This window comes from Paralichthys olivaceus, chromosome 17, assembly GCF_024713975.1.
Source record: "Paralichthys olivaceus isolate ysfri-2021 chromosome 17, ASM2471397v2, whole genome shotgun sequence".
Lineage (NCBI taxonomy): Eukaryota > Metazoa > Chordata > Actinopteri > Pleuronectiformes > Paralichthyidae > Paralichthys > Paralichthys olivaceus.
In genome coordinates this window covers 17,071,064-17,089,685 of record NC_091109.1, presented here as the reverse complement: position 1 = coordinate 17,089,685, position 18,622 = coordinate 17,071,064, and the positions used below count along the sequence as shown (strand labels likewise).

Below are 18,622 nucleotides of genomic sequence, written 5' to 3'. Positions count from 1 at the left end.
TGATCCGTGGTCAATGACCTCCATCTAGTGGACGGAAAAAAACATTGCACCCACCTAATCAAGTCACAATCCCCATTATTCCTACACTCACAAACCATTAAAAAGCAATGATTTTGAGTGCAAATCCAATGGAAATGCAGTCAGTGGAAACCAAAGACTATCGTTAGCAGAAGTCAAGTGTTTTAGTGTTTCATCTTGGACGCTGCCTTTGTTATTTGTCTGTAGCCATGTCCAAACTATTCCATAAAGGGCTGAGTGGCTGAATGTTTCTTGCCAATTCAAGATTCAACAATTTTTACTGTCCAATACACACGAGAACACACGTTCCCCTGTGAATTGAAATTCTTGTGCTGTCCTTTCTGGAAAACCAGCCGACCAAAATTGACATTCAAATACAATATTGACATCAAATACAATAAGAATATGAAACATGTTTAAGAGTAAGGTGAAAACAAGGGTAATGAGGTGAATAGATTTAGGATTTTGCAAAACTGAGCAGTGCAAATGTATGCAATGTAAATGTAAACTGTGCAAGTGGAAATAGTTTAATAATGGAGGCAGCTCTCCTGTGAACCCTGCCTGCGGTGGTAAATGTGAGTGAGTTCTTGATGATTTTTTTCTGCTGTCTTCACCACTCTCTGCAGGCGTTTGCGGTCCATAGTAAATGTGCTGTCGTACCACACGGTGATGCAGCTGGTCAATATGCTCTCAATGATGCAGCTGTAGAAGTTGCTGAGGATCTTAGGAGTCATCCCAAACTTCCTCAGCCTCCTCAGGAAGTACAGCCGCTGTTGAGCCTTCATGACTAGCTGTGTGGCGTTTAATGCCCAGGTGAGGTCGTCACTGAAGTGGACCCCGAGGTGTTTAAAGCTGAAATGATTGAAGCAGCAGCAGCAGCACAACTGACACATATTACTACTATCTCACCAGTTATAGTTAAAGCTGTAAAGTTACCCAGATTAACTTCATTATTTTCATTTAGTCAATCCAAAGAGTAAAGTGGACAGAATGCATTTTGTTGATTCTACAAATTTTAGCAGGGAGATTACACAATTTCTATGCCAAGATAGAAACAACAATAAGGTTTCACAACTAATATTCAGCAATGAGATGGTCATGATCACCCATGGGCATCATGTAAGAAAACCAAAATACAAATACAAAGTAGAAAAGATAAACCATAGTCTTTTACAAATTTGGGTAAATAACCAAGAATTAAGAATAGCCTTGTCCATGCCTACAATATGAAGAGCCACACTGAAGGTAGAGGTAGGATAGAAATCAAAGGAAATATCGTGTTTCAGGGCCATTCTGCACCCATCAATTAAACCTCAAATGAAACCATTTGTTACATTCACAGACTGACATTTCTACAGATAATTACATCTTGATGCCATACAATATAATATGGTTTACGGCAAACAAAAGAGAAGTACTTAAATGTCTCAGAGAAACATTTTCTGAACCATAGACTGTATATAAAGAGGTCTGAACCCAGTTATCTTGCATGGCTTAAGCCTGGCCCCCAGCTTTACTGTGGGGAACCTTGGAGTTACATGAAAACAAGCCTCTGGGACAGCCTTCTTCCACCTACAAAATATGAAAATGAGAAAGATCTCGTCTCAAAGAATGCTGAAAAAGTAGTCCATGCATTTGTTACCTGTCGACCGCTTGGGGAATTCTGTGAAAGAATAAAAATGTTGTGGCTTGTTCAGATGTGTTTTACTCACTGCAGAGTGGGGAGAGACATCACACAAGGCGGTACAATTCTTTCTAATGGTCAACATTCAGAGTTTAGGTTTTGTATCATCACTTAAATGGATAGTTCAACGCAAAAAGAAAATTCACTCATTATCTACTCATCTCTTTGCCGATGGAGGGGTCTCAGTGAAAATAAATGTGAATACAACTCCAGGAACTCCTGGACAGGCTAATTTATTATACAATTATGCTCCAATCATTCACTAAGTCATGTGATAAACACCTTCAGCACCCCTGCTGATGTGGCATATCTGTATGCATCGGGGGTTCAAGTAAATTGAATTCACACTGTGATGTGAGAGCTTGGGAATGGTTTGTATTTATCTAGTCTTGATGATCACTCAAAGCACTTTACAATACAGTTTGCAATTCACCCATTCACACACATATTCATACAGTTTTTTTTTCAATGAAGGGCAATTTGGGGTTCAGCATCTTGCCTAGGTATACTTGCTTGTGTGTCTTGTGTTGCAAGATCCTGCTTTGGCTGGAGCTGGGGGCCATCAGTGAAGTAGAGGTAGCTGGCCACTGCCTCATATAATAATAGCCATGCTCATCCTGCCATTCAGATGAGTTTTGATTTCTGTAGCATTAATTTGATCTTGTTTTGGTCTGGAATTCAGTTCCTGTCAGCCTTATCAGTTGAATTTCTTTTTTGTTTTAGTTCTTTGAAAATTACTTTTTGTTAGAAAAATCTGATCCATCATGTGTCTTCCCTTATTTAGTGCCAGATGACTCTGATGCGCCAAACCAAGTTATAAATTGCCTGTGAAAATAAAACTGAAAATCTTGTAATTGGTACTGATGTTCAAGGACAAAAGATTATCGGCAAAGTTGGAGCAGCAAAACAAATCAAAAATAAAGAACCTGGGTGTTACTCAGGACTAGATTTTAATCCACACATAAACAATGTCACAAAGATTGCCTTTTATCATTTAAGAAACATTGCAAGAGTAAGACTGTACCTCACTTTGGAAACTGCCAAAAAGTTGATGCTTTTATACTTTCTCGCCTGGACTACTGTAATGCACTATATTCAGGATTACCGAAAAAATCCATCGATCGCCTACAGCTTTTGCAAAATTCAGCAGCCATGGTTTTAATGAGAAATAGGAAAAGATTCCATATTACTCTTATTTTAGTGTCTTTACTTCTTCTAGCATCACTGAGGATTGATTTTAAAATTATTTTACTTGTTTTTAATTCTCTTAATGGTACAGCACCGTCATACATCTCTGACTGTTTATCGGAATATGTTACGAATCATTCCCTCAGGTCGTCTACAGCGGGCTTGCTCAATGTCCCCAAAACAAACTACAGAAGGTTTGGGGAAGCAGCTTTCTCTTGCTATGCTTTCCTATGCTATGCTATCCAAAGGTTTGGAACAAACTCCCACCACACATCAGACATGCTTCTTCTGTTGATAGTTTTAAGAAACAACTCAAGACCTGTTGCTATGATAATACATTTTAGCTGCATTTTATGTATAAATACATTTATTATTATTATTGTTATGGTCTCAGCCAGCCAGGCCATAACAACATGTAATCAGGAAAGCTGTCTCAAAAGCCATCCTCCTGGGAAAGTAGATACAGTAAACACAAAGATCGATGTCATGAAGAAAAGCAGGAACTTGAAAGGTGCATAAAAATATCAAAAGAAATAGAGAAAACAACAACAATTTTCTTCTACAACTCCCAACATGCACTGAACTGTGCCTGTGACCCCATATTTTTCTCATATTACTTCATGTAACTAAAGTCCATTGTTTGTGCTTCCATCTCTCTATCTCTCTCCCTCTCTCTCCAAATTTCATTACTAATACTACCACCATATTATGATTAAGATGATGATGATAAACTGTTATTATTAATAATATAATTGCATCTCAATGTATCACTATTCATTATATTTATATTTTTATGACAACAACAGTCTCTCTCTGTCCCTCTCTCTCTCTCTTCTCTCCCCTCTTATGCACTCATCTCTCCTCTTCTCCATTATTCTCCTCTAGTCAAGGCAGATGGGCGCCCACACTGATTCCAGAAACTTGTTGTAGTCACTCACTCATAGTAAACTCACTTGAATACTATGATAATAATAATAATAATAATATTGATACTACTACTACTACTACTACTACTAGTAATACACTTTATTCATATAGCACTTTAAAAAACGGAAGTGCTTTGACTGAAAAGCAAGCAAAGTAAATAAAAACTTAAACAAATAAAAGCAGTAATATGACAATCAAATATTAATTTGGTCCAATTTTGCTCTACTATTGATCTACTACTTACTTGTATGCAAGTAGAGCTATAATTCATCCTGCACATTGAGGCCTCCATCATGAAATACAATGCACAACAAAAGACATAAAACAGTTTATATTTTGTTACATGTGTAAAACATTACATACAGTACAAAATACTATGAATATACACATATTTCACTTAATAGTAACATGCCATCGCCCAAAGATATCAGTAATCATATCTTCAGTTTTAGAGCATTCCATTACTTCTGACTATACGTGTTGGCAGCTCTGTGCGGTAAACACATTTCTTGTTAGTCTGCATGAAGGTGACTGTCATCTTATGCTCAGTGACCTGGAAGTAAGCCACGCCTCCTATTGTGTGATTGACAGGACTGGAGTAGAGCTGCCAGGACTGAGGAACACTGTCCTTGTGAGTGGTGTCAGGATCGCCTACCACCCCACTCCCACTGACTACATATGAGCTCCCATCATCCTCTCTGATGAACTGTTAAAAATACAGAGACAGACAGCATTAAAGGCATCAATGTTGTGCTCAATTAGACCAAGATACAGCGACAAAATTCATTAAAGGTTCAGTGTGTAAGATTTAGGTGAAAGGGAGCAGAAACTGAATACAAAGTAATCCTAGTGATGTTTTCACTAGTGTGTTTTATCTAAATTGTACGATTGTTGTTTTCTTAGACTGAGCCATCTATATTTAAATACTTTATATTTACATGGGGAGCAGGTCCTCTCTACAGAGGCCGCCATGTTTTTACAGTAGTAAAAACTGGACAAACTAAACGCCTCTTGAGTTTTTATGACAAGTGAAGGCTGCCACAGGTTCTCTTTCATGTTTGGAAGAGGAGGGTAAGATGAGGGGTATTCAGCTGCAACATGAAGCTGCGCAGTATAAGTAGGAAGTATAATTCAGGAAGACTTTCTCATAAACCGTTCCTGGCAAAGGCCGTCCACACAGAGCCCAGTTCTGCCGGATGTTTCTTACACCTGGGAGTTTTTCCTCCCCGCTGTTGCTCATGCTTGCTCGGTGTTGGATTTTGTGTTTCTTCTTGGACTTGGACTTTTGTGCAGCACCCTTAGACAACTGCTTGTTGTGATACCGTGCTATATAAATTTGAAATTTGAAATATTCAATTACTCGCAAATCTATCTCTCTATATGTATTTCTTCTTATTAATCAGCTGATTGTGGGCATTTTGAATGGCCATTCAGATATTGCCACAATCTCATCCAGCCAGTCGTGCGGTTGTGATCAAATTTGAAATCCTTTCTCCTCTCTCCGGCAGTCAGCTGTCATTAGTGATCCGCTGTAACTCCCCTTCAACCCAATCTCCTCCGGTTTAATCCGAAGCCATGGTCCAGTCCAGCAGAGTCATTCATAATTATTTCTCCATCAACCCCTCTGATGCCGATGACATCACATAGGGGTCAAAATGCCAAAAGACTTAATTGCATAGAAATAAAAAGAATATTCAACTGTCAAGTTAAAGTCTCTCCTGATTGAACTGTTCTCATATCAACCACTTGTTTCCAATCTTATTTCATTGTAGGGCTTTATGCAGCACATTGATTCCCTCTTACACTGACACACACATATTGACAATCAACACATCTGTATGCTTAGACTGCAACACTCACGTTGCACAGTAGATTCCTCTTGCTCCAACGTGTTTTACAGACACACAGATCACTTCATAATGTTGAGGTAATATTAAAATTAAATATAAAACCATATCATACAAGTGGTAGATGAAGTTACCAGATATTCCATCACAGTGTATCATTCTATGTTATTGTTTCCATCTTTTCAATCCCCCCTCCCTTTCTGCTTCTGTTGTGCAGTGACTTTAGTTTTTTTACAGTCATTTTGTGCCATACAGACTTGCATAGTGAAGATAAGGCTTACAGTGTACCATTCTTAATGCTGTCTTTACTCAGTAGCCATCACATTGTGCAATCATTTACTTCATTGAGATAAGTTGAAGCCAATTGTTGGACTGTAAGTTATACTACTGCAGGAAAAACAAATGCTCATCTTCCTGGAACAATATGTCAACACTGTGCTCATATAAAATAAATAAGATTTCATCTTTATGACTAATTACCAGTAATATCCGTTGAAACAAAGTATAATTTAACCCAATAACTATCTGGATGGTTTCTAATTTTTGGAAATGTATAAAACCTGTGATTGTGTAATGTGGGCACATGCCAGTCTTGGTGCCAGAAAATGATGCAAACTAGCTTTGAACTATCAACAAGTACAGTCTTTGTAGCACCCACTAGTGAATGCCACCTCCTGTACAGAGAGGGGCAATCTTGCACATACTCTTCTCAAACACAGTGTGATAAGTGGGATATGAAAAAGAATAAATAACTGTCAAAGAGACAGACAGACAAATAACAACACACTGAGATACACTTCCTTGATGAATCTATGTACACATGATATTTTTTATGATTGAGCGTGCACTCACTTACATACCTGCAGATTGTGGTCATGGCCAGACAAGTACACAGTGACTCTGTATTTCTTCAGCAGGGGCCTCAGTCTGTTGACCAGACAGGATGTTGGTCCGTGATGGCCGATGGACCAGACAGGATAATGACCAGCCACCACAACATAGGCTGATATGACACATGTCATACATACTGGCACTTCAGTTAAAAGGCAACAACAGAACAAAATGTAACTGTATCACATCTTAGAGAACAACCACAGTTCTGTCTCATTTGCTTCTGTTTCTGTATGTTAATTGAGAGTGGGCATGATGATGCAGAAATCGTTTGTATTTAGTGCCGTGTAAAAATATTATAATTAATAACATGCATAATACAATCATGCACATAGCAATGACTCCAAACATATAGCCTTATAAAGATTTATCAAGAACTATCTTCACAGATAAGAGAAACAAGTAGCTCTTCACATCATCAAGTTATTTTTTGACAGCATGACGTAACAGAGGAATGTTTTTTGAGCAATGTTGCAGATCATCAAACACATTTTAATATAAGGTAAAGACAATGTGAGTACATCATTGGATTTATTGAAAAGAAAGAGTTAATCTAAATCCCCCATTGAAAGGTAATCCACCCCAAAACCTAAATACTGTTCTATTTGCAATAACTTTAAGTCTTTTACATCCCTGTGGAGGAATTTTTGAACCATTGCCATTGCAGGACTTTTTAAAATCCAGCACATAGGTTTTTGAGCATGAACTGTACATTCATGCTGTACTTGTCTTGCCACAGCATCATAACTGGGTTCAAGTTGAGAGCTAACATTTGGTGTTTGTCCTGATGCCTATGTAATTACGTGCTCAGGACATTATGTGTTGCTCTACAAATTGTTTGGAGTGTCCAGGCAGTTGTATTGGCAGTTTGCATGGCGTGAGTTTGGTTGCTTTGCAGCTTGTTTTTTCGAATTTAACTGTTGCTTTTGGGTATTGCGAAGTTGTGGTCTCCCTGTTGTTAAAAAAAATCCACTGTGTGTGTGTATGTGTGTGCAGAGGTGATAAAAGCACACACATTCTTTACTCAAGTAGAGGTACAGATACTTGCATTAAAAATAACTTGAGCTGAAGTTTAACCACTGTTTCGGCTTCTTTAACCAAGTAAAAGTATAAAAGTACAGGTTCTGAAATGTACTTTGACTTCTTTAACTGAACTACTCTTACTTCAAATAAAGTAAAAACCAATTCACTTAAATGGAGGGTTAAAGCAAAGATTTTTGAATATGAAAAACTGTCCACAAGAAAATGAGTACAATGTATTGAATGAAGTATTTTCTTCAAAGGTCCAGTGTATAAGACTTAGGAGAAAGTGATCTATTGGCAAGAATTGAATATAAAATAATTCGATTTTTACATGGAAATCATCCATGTAAAAAAAAAGAACATGGAACAAATTATTTATCATGTATTCCTATAATTATTTCTTTAACATTTTCACATTCAGTATGGCCAGAGGCATTATGTTTTCAAGTTGTTTATCCATCTGTCTGTCCCATTCATGTGAATGCGATATCTCATGAACAACTACGTTATGTTAGTCAAAGGTCAAAAGGTCAAGCTCACATGACTTTGCATTGTTTTGAATACAATTTATCAAGATTGTCCAAAGGAAATATCATTACATGTGGCACAAACATTCATTTGGACTCAATGATGACTAGAATAGAATTCAGTTGTCAAAGATCAAATGGCAAGGTCACTAGGACCTCACAAAGCACACTACTTGCCTTGTAAATGCGATATATCCGAAATGCCTTCAAGGAATTCTTTCACATTTGGCACAAACATTCATATGATTTTGGGTTTTATTTTGGTAGCCAAATGTCACAGTGTTCTCACAAAGTATGTAAATATTTTTCCTTAAATTGATATATAAAGATCAGCTCATGGGAATGTCGTCAAACTTGGTAAAAATATTAACTTCAATTCAACGATGAAGGATTTTATTCCCTTCGAAGTTAAAGGTCAATGTGACTGTAAATGTGATATGTTAGGACTGTCAGTATGGAATTTCATTATATCTGGTAACTTGGACTGCTTGAGGGAATTTCTTGAGATTATATCAAAGAATAAAGTGTTTGAACAGAGTAAGGTATTGAGATGAATCGCATATGATTCAGACTTCACACCAAACACAGCAGATAGTAGATTCAGTAGATGGGATGCGGGACCAAAAATATTTTGTGAACTTTTTAAAAAGAAGACCATCAAAAGTTTTCAGGATCTAAAAAATCGGTATGGATTAAACAATCAAGATTTATACAGATATCTACAGATGCGGCATTATATGGAGAAAACTATAAAAAAGTTTAATTCAGATGAGCCTGAGTCAGGAATCATTAAGTTATTCATCTCAGCATATGATTCAGACCAGGGAAAGAAACTAATCACAAAACTATATGAAGAAGTCGAAAGATTAAAGGGTAACAATATGACATATATAAAAGAAAAGGGGGGGAAAAGAGGCTGGGTGGCAGTTATCAGAGGAGGAATGGGACAAGGTAAATGAAGGACAGTGGAAAACAACATGCTCCCTCTCATGGAGAGAATATGGTTGGAAGAACATTGTAAGATACTTTATTACACCAACACAACAGAAATCTCAAGACACACGACGTTGAAAACTGTGTGGGGAAAATAAGGCCAACCATTTTCATATCTTTTGGGGATGCCCTTGTATTATACCTTTTTGGCAAGAGTTAAAGAAGAGTATGGAAACAATTCTGAAAGTGCAAATTCCACTTTCATTTGAAGTTTTATATTTGGGAAAAGAGAACCAGGAGATTAAATACATATTTCGAATAATGGTGGTGGTGGCTAAAAAGGCCATCACCAGAAAATGGCTGAAAAAAGAACCACCAAAAATAGAGGATTGGGTAGATGTAATGCTCGATATATATAGAATGGAGAAGCTGACTTTCTCAGCTAGACTAAAATCAGAAACTTTTAAAAACTACTGGGAAAACTGGATTGATTTTGTGTCTCCATTGAGAGCAGACTTTGTGCAATAAGGACAGTGTGTATTGCAGAGTGTTGACCCCCTTGGTTCAGGCTACAAACTTGTTTATTGTTCATTTATTTATTTGATATGTTTACCCCAATCAGGAGACAAGGAACAATGCAGGAGAGGTGTGAAAATAAGGACAAGAGTGAAAAAGCGGTTCATTTTACTTCACATTTACTCTACTGTAACTTTAATTGAGAATTCATGTCCATTTATGTCTCTGCTCTGCGGTGGACAAGCATAGGAATGTTTTATACTGTTGTAAAATTATACAGATTATGTAAAATATTGATGGAATATTGATATGTGGAATCAATAAAAAAGATAATTGAAAAAAAAAAAAAAGCTCTGGGTGTTGCAGGTCAAAAGATCAAATTTGGGGCCTTTTGGGTTCAAATGCCTGGTTAGGGTAACTACACCTGCTCTTACTGCTGCTGGTGTTAGAATAACTTTTTAAACATAAAAACACAAGAATAAACAAAAATACTGTTCTCTAAGTGCTGCAACTGACAGTAAACATTACAACCATAACATGAATATGCTCAAGTATTAGAATAAGAGAAATTAAATGTTACTCTGCTACTTCAGCTAACTTGCGGGTAAAGCACAATATTCCATGTGTCACAAAAAGCAACAAGTGTCAGAACCTGTCTGACTGCCAGGCACAACTTCTTTTCTTTCGCACCTGCGGACACCAGGCCGAAATAGGTGGATGGGCTTTCTGTAAAGAAGGCTCCTGTCGTGGTTTCAAAGCTCTACGTGCTTTCTGGCATTTGCTGGAGGCCCGTCAAATTGCAATCTATAATGAAAGGGGAATCAGAAGTTAGTGTAAATCCCATTATCAATGCCTAGAATATGCTGGCCCCTTATTTCAGCCAAAAAGGCCTCAAACTGTTTGAAAGTTACACCTTTGCGATCACGTAGGCCCCCCGATCAACATTCTTCCATCTCATACTCTGTACAGAGTATGTACTCTGTACGGCTATCAAAATGGAGCCCGTAGAAATGGGCTTAATTGATACCAAAGGTCAAAAAGGTCACCTGGGCCCTTCTGCGGTTTTGGTGAAAATCGGTAATGCAGGCTCAAAGAGCCCCTCATGACCAGTGGGTCAAATTTGGGGCTCCTAGGCCCTTGGGAAGGCCCCAAAAGGGATTGTTATTTTCCCAAAAAGCTCCAGAACCAAGAGGCTGCAAACCCTGTTTAGGCCCCTGACCAGGTAGAGGGCTGAAATCCAAGTGACAACTCATGTAACGTTGATAAGAAATTCCCTCAAGCAGTGAGTCCAAGTTACCAGATATAATGAAAATCCCTACTGAAAGTCCTAACATATCACATTCACAGTGATGTTACTCTGACCTTTTACTTCGAAGGGAATAAAATCCTTCATCTTTGAGTTGAAGTTAATGTTTTTACCAAGTTTGAGGACATTCCCATGAGCTGATCTTTAGATATCAATTTAAGGAAAAATATTAAGATACTTTGTGAGAACACTGTGACATTTGGCTACCAAAATGAAACCCAAATTCATGTGAATGTTTGTGCCAAATGTGAAAGAATTCCCTGAAGGCATTTCGGATATGTTGCATTTACAAGGCAAGAAGTGTGCTTTGTGAGGTCCTAGTGACCTTGCCATTTGATCTTTGACAACTGAACTTTATTCAAGTCATCATTGGTTCCAAATGTATGTTTCTGCCACATGTAATGATATTTCCTTTGGACAATCTTGATAAATCACAAAACAGCTGGAAAACAGTAGCTCTGCGTGCACAAAAGCGCTGGAAACGGCGAGAGAAGCTTAAAAATGCAACCTTAGTTCAGAAGATTTACTTTTGTTCACAAAGTGGTTCTAAGTGCACAAACCAGCTGGAAACAGTAGCTCTGCGTGCACAAAAGCGCTGGAAACGGCGAGAGAAGCTTAAAAATGCAACCTTAGTGAAGAAGATTTACTTTTGTTCACAAAGTGGTTCTAAGTGCACAAACCAGCTGGAAACAGCAGCTCTGCATGCACAAAAGCGCTGGAAACGGCGAGAGAAGCTTAAAAATGCAACCTTAGTTCAGAAGATTTACTTTTGTTCACAAAGTGGTTCTGAGTGCACTAAACAGCTGGAAACAGTAGCTTTGCGTGCACAAAAGCGCTGGAAACGACGAGAGAAGCTTAATAATGCAACTTTAGTTCAGAGGATTAACTTTTGTTCACAAAGTGGTTCTAAGTGCAAAAAACAGCTGGAAACAGTAGCTCTGCGTGCACAAAAGCGCTGGAAACGGCGAGAGAAGCTTAAAAATGCAATCTTAGTGAAGAAGATTTACTTTTGTTCACAAAGTGGTTCTGAGTGCACTAAACAGCTGGAAACAGTAGCTCTGTGTGCACAAAAGCGCTGGAAACGACGAGAGAAGCTTAATAATGCAACTTGAGTTCAGAGGATTAACTTTTGTGCACAAGAGCCAAAAAGTGGCTCTGCGTGCACAAAAGCGCTGGAAACGGCGAGAGAAGCTTAAAAATGCAACCTTAGTTCAGAAGATTGAATTTTGTTCACAAAGTGGCTCTGCGTGCACAAAAGCGCTGGAAACGGCGAGAGAACATTAATAATGCAACTTTAGTTCAGAGGATTAACTTTTGTTCACAAAGTGGCTCTGCGTGCACAAAAGCGCTGGAAACGGCGAGAGAAGCTTAAAAATGCAACCTTAGTTCAGAAGATTGAATTTTGTTCACAAAGTGGTTCTGAGTGCACTAAACAGCTGGAAACAGTAGCTCTGCGTGCACAAAAGCGCTGGAAACGACGAGAGAAGCTTAATAATGCAACTTTAGTTCAGAGGATTAACTTTTGTTCACAAAGTGGCTCTGCGTGCAAAAAAGCGCTGGAAACGGCGAGAGAAGCTTAAAAATGCAATCTTAGTGAAGAAGATTTACTTTTGTTCACAAAGTGGTTCTGAGTGCACTAAACAGCTGGAAACAGTAGCTCTGCGTGCACAAAAGCGCTGGAAACGGCGAGAGAAGCTTAATAATGCAACTTTAGTTCAGAGGATTAAGTTTTGTTCACAAAGTGGCTCTGCGTGCACAAAAGCGCTGGAAACGGCGAGAGAAGCTTAAAAATGCAACCTTAGTTCAGAAGATTGAATTTTGTTCACAAAGTGGTTCTGAGTGCACTAAACAGCTGGAAACAGTAGCTCTGCGTGCACAAAAGCGCTGGAAACGACGAGAGAAGCTTAATAATGCAACTTTAGTTCAGAGGATTAACTTTTGTTCACAAAGTGGCTCTGCGTGCAAAAAAGCGCTGGAAACGGCGAGAGAAGCTTAAAATGCAATCTTAGTGAAGAAGATTTACTTTTGTTCACAAAGTGGTTCTGAGTGCACTAAACAGCTGGAAACAGTAGCTCTGCGTGCACAAAAGCGCTGGAAACGGCGAGAGAAGCTTAATAATGCAACTTTAGTTCAGAGGATTAAGTTTTGTTCACAAAGTGGCTCTGCGTGCACAAAAGCGCTGGAAACGGCGAGAGAAGCTTAAAAATGCAACCTTAGTTCAGAAGATTTACTTTTGTTCACAAAGTGGTTCTGAGTGCACTAAACAGCTGGAAACAGTAGCTCTGCGTGCACAAAAGCGCTGGAAATGACGAGAGAAGCTTAATAATGCAACCTTAGTGAAGAAGATTTACTTTTGTTCACAAAGTGGTTCTAAGTGCACAAACCAGCTGGAAACAGTAGCTCTGCGTGCACAAAAGCGCTGGAAATGGCGAGAGAAGCTTAATAATGCAACTTTAGTTCAGAGGATTAACTTTTGTTCACAAAGTGGCTCTGCATGCACAAAAGCGCTGGAAAAGGCGAGAGAAGCTTAAAAATGCAACCTTAGTTCAGAAGATTTACTTTTGTTCACAAAGTGGTTCTAAGTGCACAAAACAGCTGGAAACAGTAGCTCTGCGTGCACAAAAGCGCTGGAAACGGCGAGAGAAGCTTAAAAATGCAACCTTACTGAAGAAGATTTACTTTTGTTCACAAAGTGGTTCTGAGTGCACTAAACAGCTGGAAACGTAGCTCTGCGTGCACAAAAGCGCTGGAAACGACGAGAGAAGCTTAATAATGCAACCTTAGTTCAGAAGATTGAATTTTGTTCACAAAGTGGCTCTGCGTGCACAAAAGCGCTGGAAACGGCGAGAGAAGCTTAAAAATGCAACCTTAGTTCAGAAGATTTACTTTTGTTCACAAAGTGGTTCTGAGTGCACTAAACAGCTGGAAACAGTAGCTCTGCGTGCACAAAAGCGCTGGAAACGGCGAGAGAAGCTTAAAAATGCAACCTTAGTTCAGAAGATTTACTTTTGTTCACAAAGTGGCTCTGCGTGCACAAAAGCGCTGGAAACGGCGAGAGAAGCTTAATAATGCAACTTTAGTTCAGAGGATTAACTTTTGTTCACAAAGTGGCTCTGCGTGCACAAAAGCGCTGGAAACGGCGAGAGAAGCTTAAAAATGCAACCTTAGTTCAGAAGATTTACTTTTGTTCACAAAGTGGTTCTAAGTGCACAAAACAGCTGGAAACAGTAGCTCTGCGTGCACAAAAGCGCTGGAAACGGCGAGAGAAGCTTAAAAATGCAACCTTAGTTCAGAAGATTTACTTTTGTTCACAAAGTGGTTCTGAGTGCACAAACCAGCTGGAAACAATAGCTCTGCGTGCACAAAAGCGCTGGAAACGGCGAGAGAACCTTAAAAATGCAACCTTAGTTCAGAAGATTAACTTTTGTTCACAAAGTGGCTCTGCGTGCACAAAAGCGCTGGAAACGGCGAGAGAAGCTTAAAAATACAACCTTAGTGAAGAAGATTTACTTTTGTCCACAAAGTGGTTCTGAGTGCACAAACCAGCTGAAAACAGTAGCTCTGCGTGCACAAAAGCGCTGGAAACGGCGAGAGAAGCTTAAAAATGCAACCTTAGTTCAGAAGATTTACTTTTGTTCACAAAGTGGTTCTGAGTGCACAAAACAGCTGGAAACAATAGCTCTGCGTGCACAAAAGCGCTGGAAACGGCGAGAGAAGCTTAAAAATGCAACCTTAGTTCAGAAGATTTACTTTTGTTCACAAAGTGGTTCTGAGTGCACTAAACAGCTGGAAACAGTAGCTCTGCGTGCACAAAAGCGCTGGAAACGACGAGAGAAGCTTAATAATGCAACTTTAGTTCAGAGGATTAACTTTTGTTCACAAAGTGGCTCTGCGTGCAAAAAAGCGCTGGAAACGGCGAGAGAAGCTTAAAAATGCAATCTTAGTGAAGAAGATTTACTTTTGTTCACAAAGTGGTTCTGAGTGCACTAAACAGCTGGAAACAGTAGCTCTGCGTGCACAAAAGCGCTGGAAACGGCGAGAGAAGCTTAATAATGCAACTTTAGTTCAGAGGATTAAGTTTTGTTCACAAAGTGGCTCTGCGTGCACAAAAGCGCTGGAAACGGCGAGAGAAGCTTAAAAATGCAACCTTAGTTCAGAAGATTGAATTTTGTTCACAAAGTGGTTCTGAGTGCACTAAACAGCTGGAAACAGTAGCTCTGCGTGCACAAAAGCGCTGGAAACGACGAGAGAAGCTTAATAATGCAACTTTAGTTCAGAGGATTAACTTTTGTTCACAAAGTGGCTCTGCGTGCAAAAAAGCGCTGGAAACGGCGAGAGAAGCTTAAAAATGCAATCTTAGTGAAGAAGATTTACTTTTGTTCACAAAGTGGTTCTGAGTGCACTAAACAGCTGGAAACAGTAGCTCTGCGTGCACAAAAGCGCTGGAAACGGCGAGAGAAGCTTAATAATGCAACTTTAGTTCAGAGGATTAAGTTTTGTTCACAAAGTGGCTCTGCGTGCCCAAAGCGCTGGAAACGGCGAGAGAAGCTTAAAAATGCAACCTTAGTTCAGAAGATTTACTTTTGTTCACAAAGTGGTTCTGAGTGCACTAAACAGCTGGAAACAGTAGCTCTGCGTGCACAAAAGCGCTGGAAATGACGAGAGAAGCTTAATAATGCAACCTTAGTGAAGAAGATTTACTTTTGTTCACAAAGTGGTTCTAAGTGCACAAACCAGCTGGAAACAGTAGCTCTGCGTGCACAAAAGCGCTGGAAATGGCGAGAGAAGCTTAATAATGCAACTTTAGTTCAGAGGATTAACTTTTGTTCACAAAGTGGCTCTGCATGCACAAAAGCGCTGGAAAAGGCGAGAGAAGCTTAAAAATGCAACCTTAGTTCAGAAGATTTACTTTTGTTCACAAAGTGGTTCTAAGTGCACAAAACAGCTGGAAACAGTAGCTCTGCATGCACAAAAGCGCTGGAAACGGCGAGAGAAGCTTAAAAATGCAACCTTACTGAAGAAGATTTACTTTTGTTCACAAAGTGGTTCTGAGTGCACTAAACAGCTGGAAACGTAGCTCTGCGTGCACAAAAGCGCTGGAAACGACGAGAGAAGCTTAATAATGCAACCTTAGTTCAGAAGATTGAATTTTGTTCACAAAGTGGCTCTGCGTGCACAAAAGCGCTGGAAACGGCGAGAGAAGCTTAAAAATGCAACCTTAGTTCAGAAGATTTACTTTTGTTCACAAAGTGGTTCTGAGTGCACTAAACAGCTGGAAACAGTAGCTCTGCGTGCACAAAAGCGCTGGAAACGGCGAGAGAAGCTTAAAAATGCAACCTTAGTTCAGAAGATTTACTTTTGTTCACAAAGTGGCTCTGCGTGCACAAAAGCGCTGGAAACGGCGAGAGAAGCTTAATAATGCAACTTTAGTTCAGAGGATTAACTTTTGTTCACAAAGTGGCTCTGCGTGCACAAAAGCGCTGGAAACGGCGAGAGAAGCTTAAAAATGCAACCTTAGTTCAGAAGATTTACTTTTGTTCACAAAGTGGTTCTAAGTGCAAAAAACAGCTGGAAACAGTAGCTCTGCGTGCACAAAAGCGCTGGAAACGGCGAGAGAAGCTTAAAAATGCAACCTTAGTTCAGAAGATTTACTTTTGTTCACAAAGTGGTTCTGAGTGCACAAACCAGCTGGAAACAATAGCTCTGCGTGCACAAAAGCGCTGGAAACGGCGAGAGAAGCTTAAAAATGCAACCTTAGTTCAGAAGATTAACTTTTGTTCACAAAGTGGCTCTGCGTGCACAAAAGCGCTGGAAACGGCGAGAGAAGCTTAAAAATACAACCTTAGTGAAGAAGATTTACTTTTGTCCACAAAGTGGTTCTGAGTGCACAAACCAGCTGAAAACAGTAGCTCTGCGTGCACAAAAGCACTGGAAACGGCGAGAGAAGCTTAAAAATGCAACCTTAGTTCAGAAGATTTACTTTTGTTCACAAAGTGGTTCTGAGTGCACAAAACAGCTGGAAACAATAGCTCTGCGTGCACAAAAGCGCTGGAAACGGCGAGAGAAGCTTAAAAATGCAACCTTAGTTCAGAAGATTTACTTTTGTTCACAAAGTGGTTCTGAGTGCACTAAACAGCTGGAAACAGTAGCTCTGCGTGCACAAAAGCGCTGGAAACGGCGAGAGAAGCTTAATAATGCAACTTTAGTTCAGAGGATTAAGTTTTGTTCACAAAGTGGCTCTGCGTGCACAAAAGCGCTGGAAACGGCGAGAGAAGCTTAAAAATGCAACCTTAGTTCAGAAGATTTACTTTTGTTCACAAAGTGGTTCTGAGTGCACAAACCAGCTGGAAACAGTAGCTCTGCGTGCACAAAAGTGCTGGAAACGGCGAGAGAAGCTTAAAAATGCAACCTTAGTTCAGAAGATTAACTTTTGTTCACAAAGTGGCTCTGCGTGCACAAAAGCGCTGGAAACGGCGAGAGAAGCTTAAAAATACAACCTTAGTGAAGAAGATTTACTTTTGTCCACAAAGTGGTTCTGAGTGCACAAACCAGCTGGAAACAGTAGCTCTGCGTGCACAAAAGCGCTGGAAATGGCGAGAGAAGCTTATAAATGCAACCTTAGTGAAGAAGATTTACTTTTGTTCACAAAGTGGTTCTAAGTGCACAAACCAGCTGGAAACAGTAGCTCTGCGTGCACAAAAGCACTGGAAACGGCGAGAGAAGCTTAATAATGCAACTTTAGTTCAGAGGATTAACTTTTGTTCACAAAGTGGCTCTGCGTGCACAAAAGCGCTGGAAACGGCGAGAGAAGCTTAAAAATACAACCTTAGTGAAGAAGATTTACTTTTGTTCATAAAGTGGTTCTGAGTGCACAAACCAGCTGGAAACAGTAGCTCTGCGTGCACAAAAGCGCTGGAAACGGCGAGAGAAGCTTAAAAATGCAACCTTAGTTCAGAAGATTAACTTTTGTTCACAAAGTGGCTCTGCGTGCACAAAAGCGCTGGAAACAGCGAGAGAAGCTTAAAAATGCAACCTTAGTTCAGAAGATTTACTTTTGTTCACAAAGTGGTTCTAAGTGCACAAAACAGCTGGAAACAGTAGCTCTGCGTGCACAAAAGCGCTGGAAACGGCGAGAGAAGCTTAAAAATGCAACTTTAGTTCAGAGGATTAACTTTTGTTCACAAAGTGGCTCTGCGTGCACAAAAGCGCTGGAAACGGCGAGAGAAGCTTAAAAATGCAACCTTAGTTCAGAAGATTTACTTTTGTTCACAAAGTGGTTCTGAGTGCACTAAACAGCTGGAAACAGTAGCTCTGCGTGCACAAAAGCGCTGGAAACGGCGAGAGAAGCTTAATAATGCAACTTTAGTTCAGAGGATTAACTTTTGTTCACAAAGTGGCTCTGCGTGCACAAAAGCGCTGGAAACGGCGAGAGAAGCTTAATAATGCAACTTTAGTTCAGAGGATTAACTTTTGTTCACAAAGTGGTTCTGAGTGCACTAAACAGCTGGAAACAGTAGCTCTGCGTGCAGAAAAGCGCTGGAAACGGCGAGAGAAGCTTAAAAATGCAACCTTAGTTCAGAAGATTTACTTTTGTTCTCAAAGTGGTGCTAAGTGCACAAACCATCTGGAAACAGTAGCTCTGCGTGCACAAAAGCGCTGGAAATGGCGAGAGAAGCTTATAAATGCAACCTTAGTGAAGAAGATTTACTTTTGTTCACAAAGTGGTTCTAAGTGCACAAACCAGCTGGAAACAGTAGCTCTG

At 39.6% G+C, this 18,622-nt stretch overlaps 2 long non-coding RNA genes across 2 annotated transcripts in view; both read right to left on the bottom strand.

Moving 5' to 3' along the window:
• Positions 1-2,633: 2,633 nt before the first annotated feature.
• On the bottom strand, positions 2,634-8,797 carry LOC138405264 (uncharacterized). Its single transcript, XR_011238954.1, has 2 exons — positions 6,525-8,797; positions 2,634-4,523 (listed from the first exon to the last, which is right to left on the bottom strand). It is a non-coding gene; the product is annotated as an uncharacterized lncRNA (long non-coding RNA).
• A 1-nt stretch (position 8,798) lies between these two features.
• The window catches only part of LOC138405265 (uncharacterized), a 121,985-nt gene continuing 112,161 nt past the window's right edge, over positions 8,799-18,622 (bottom strand). The window contains exon 3 of the long non-coding RNA XR_011238955.1: positions 8,799-10,358. This is a non-coding gene — a long non-coding RNA (uncharacterized lncRNA). The remainder of the gene's footprint in view (positions 10,359-18,622) is intronic.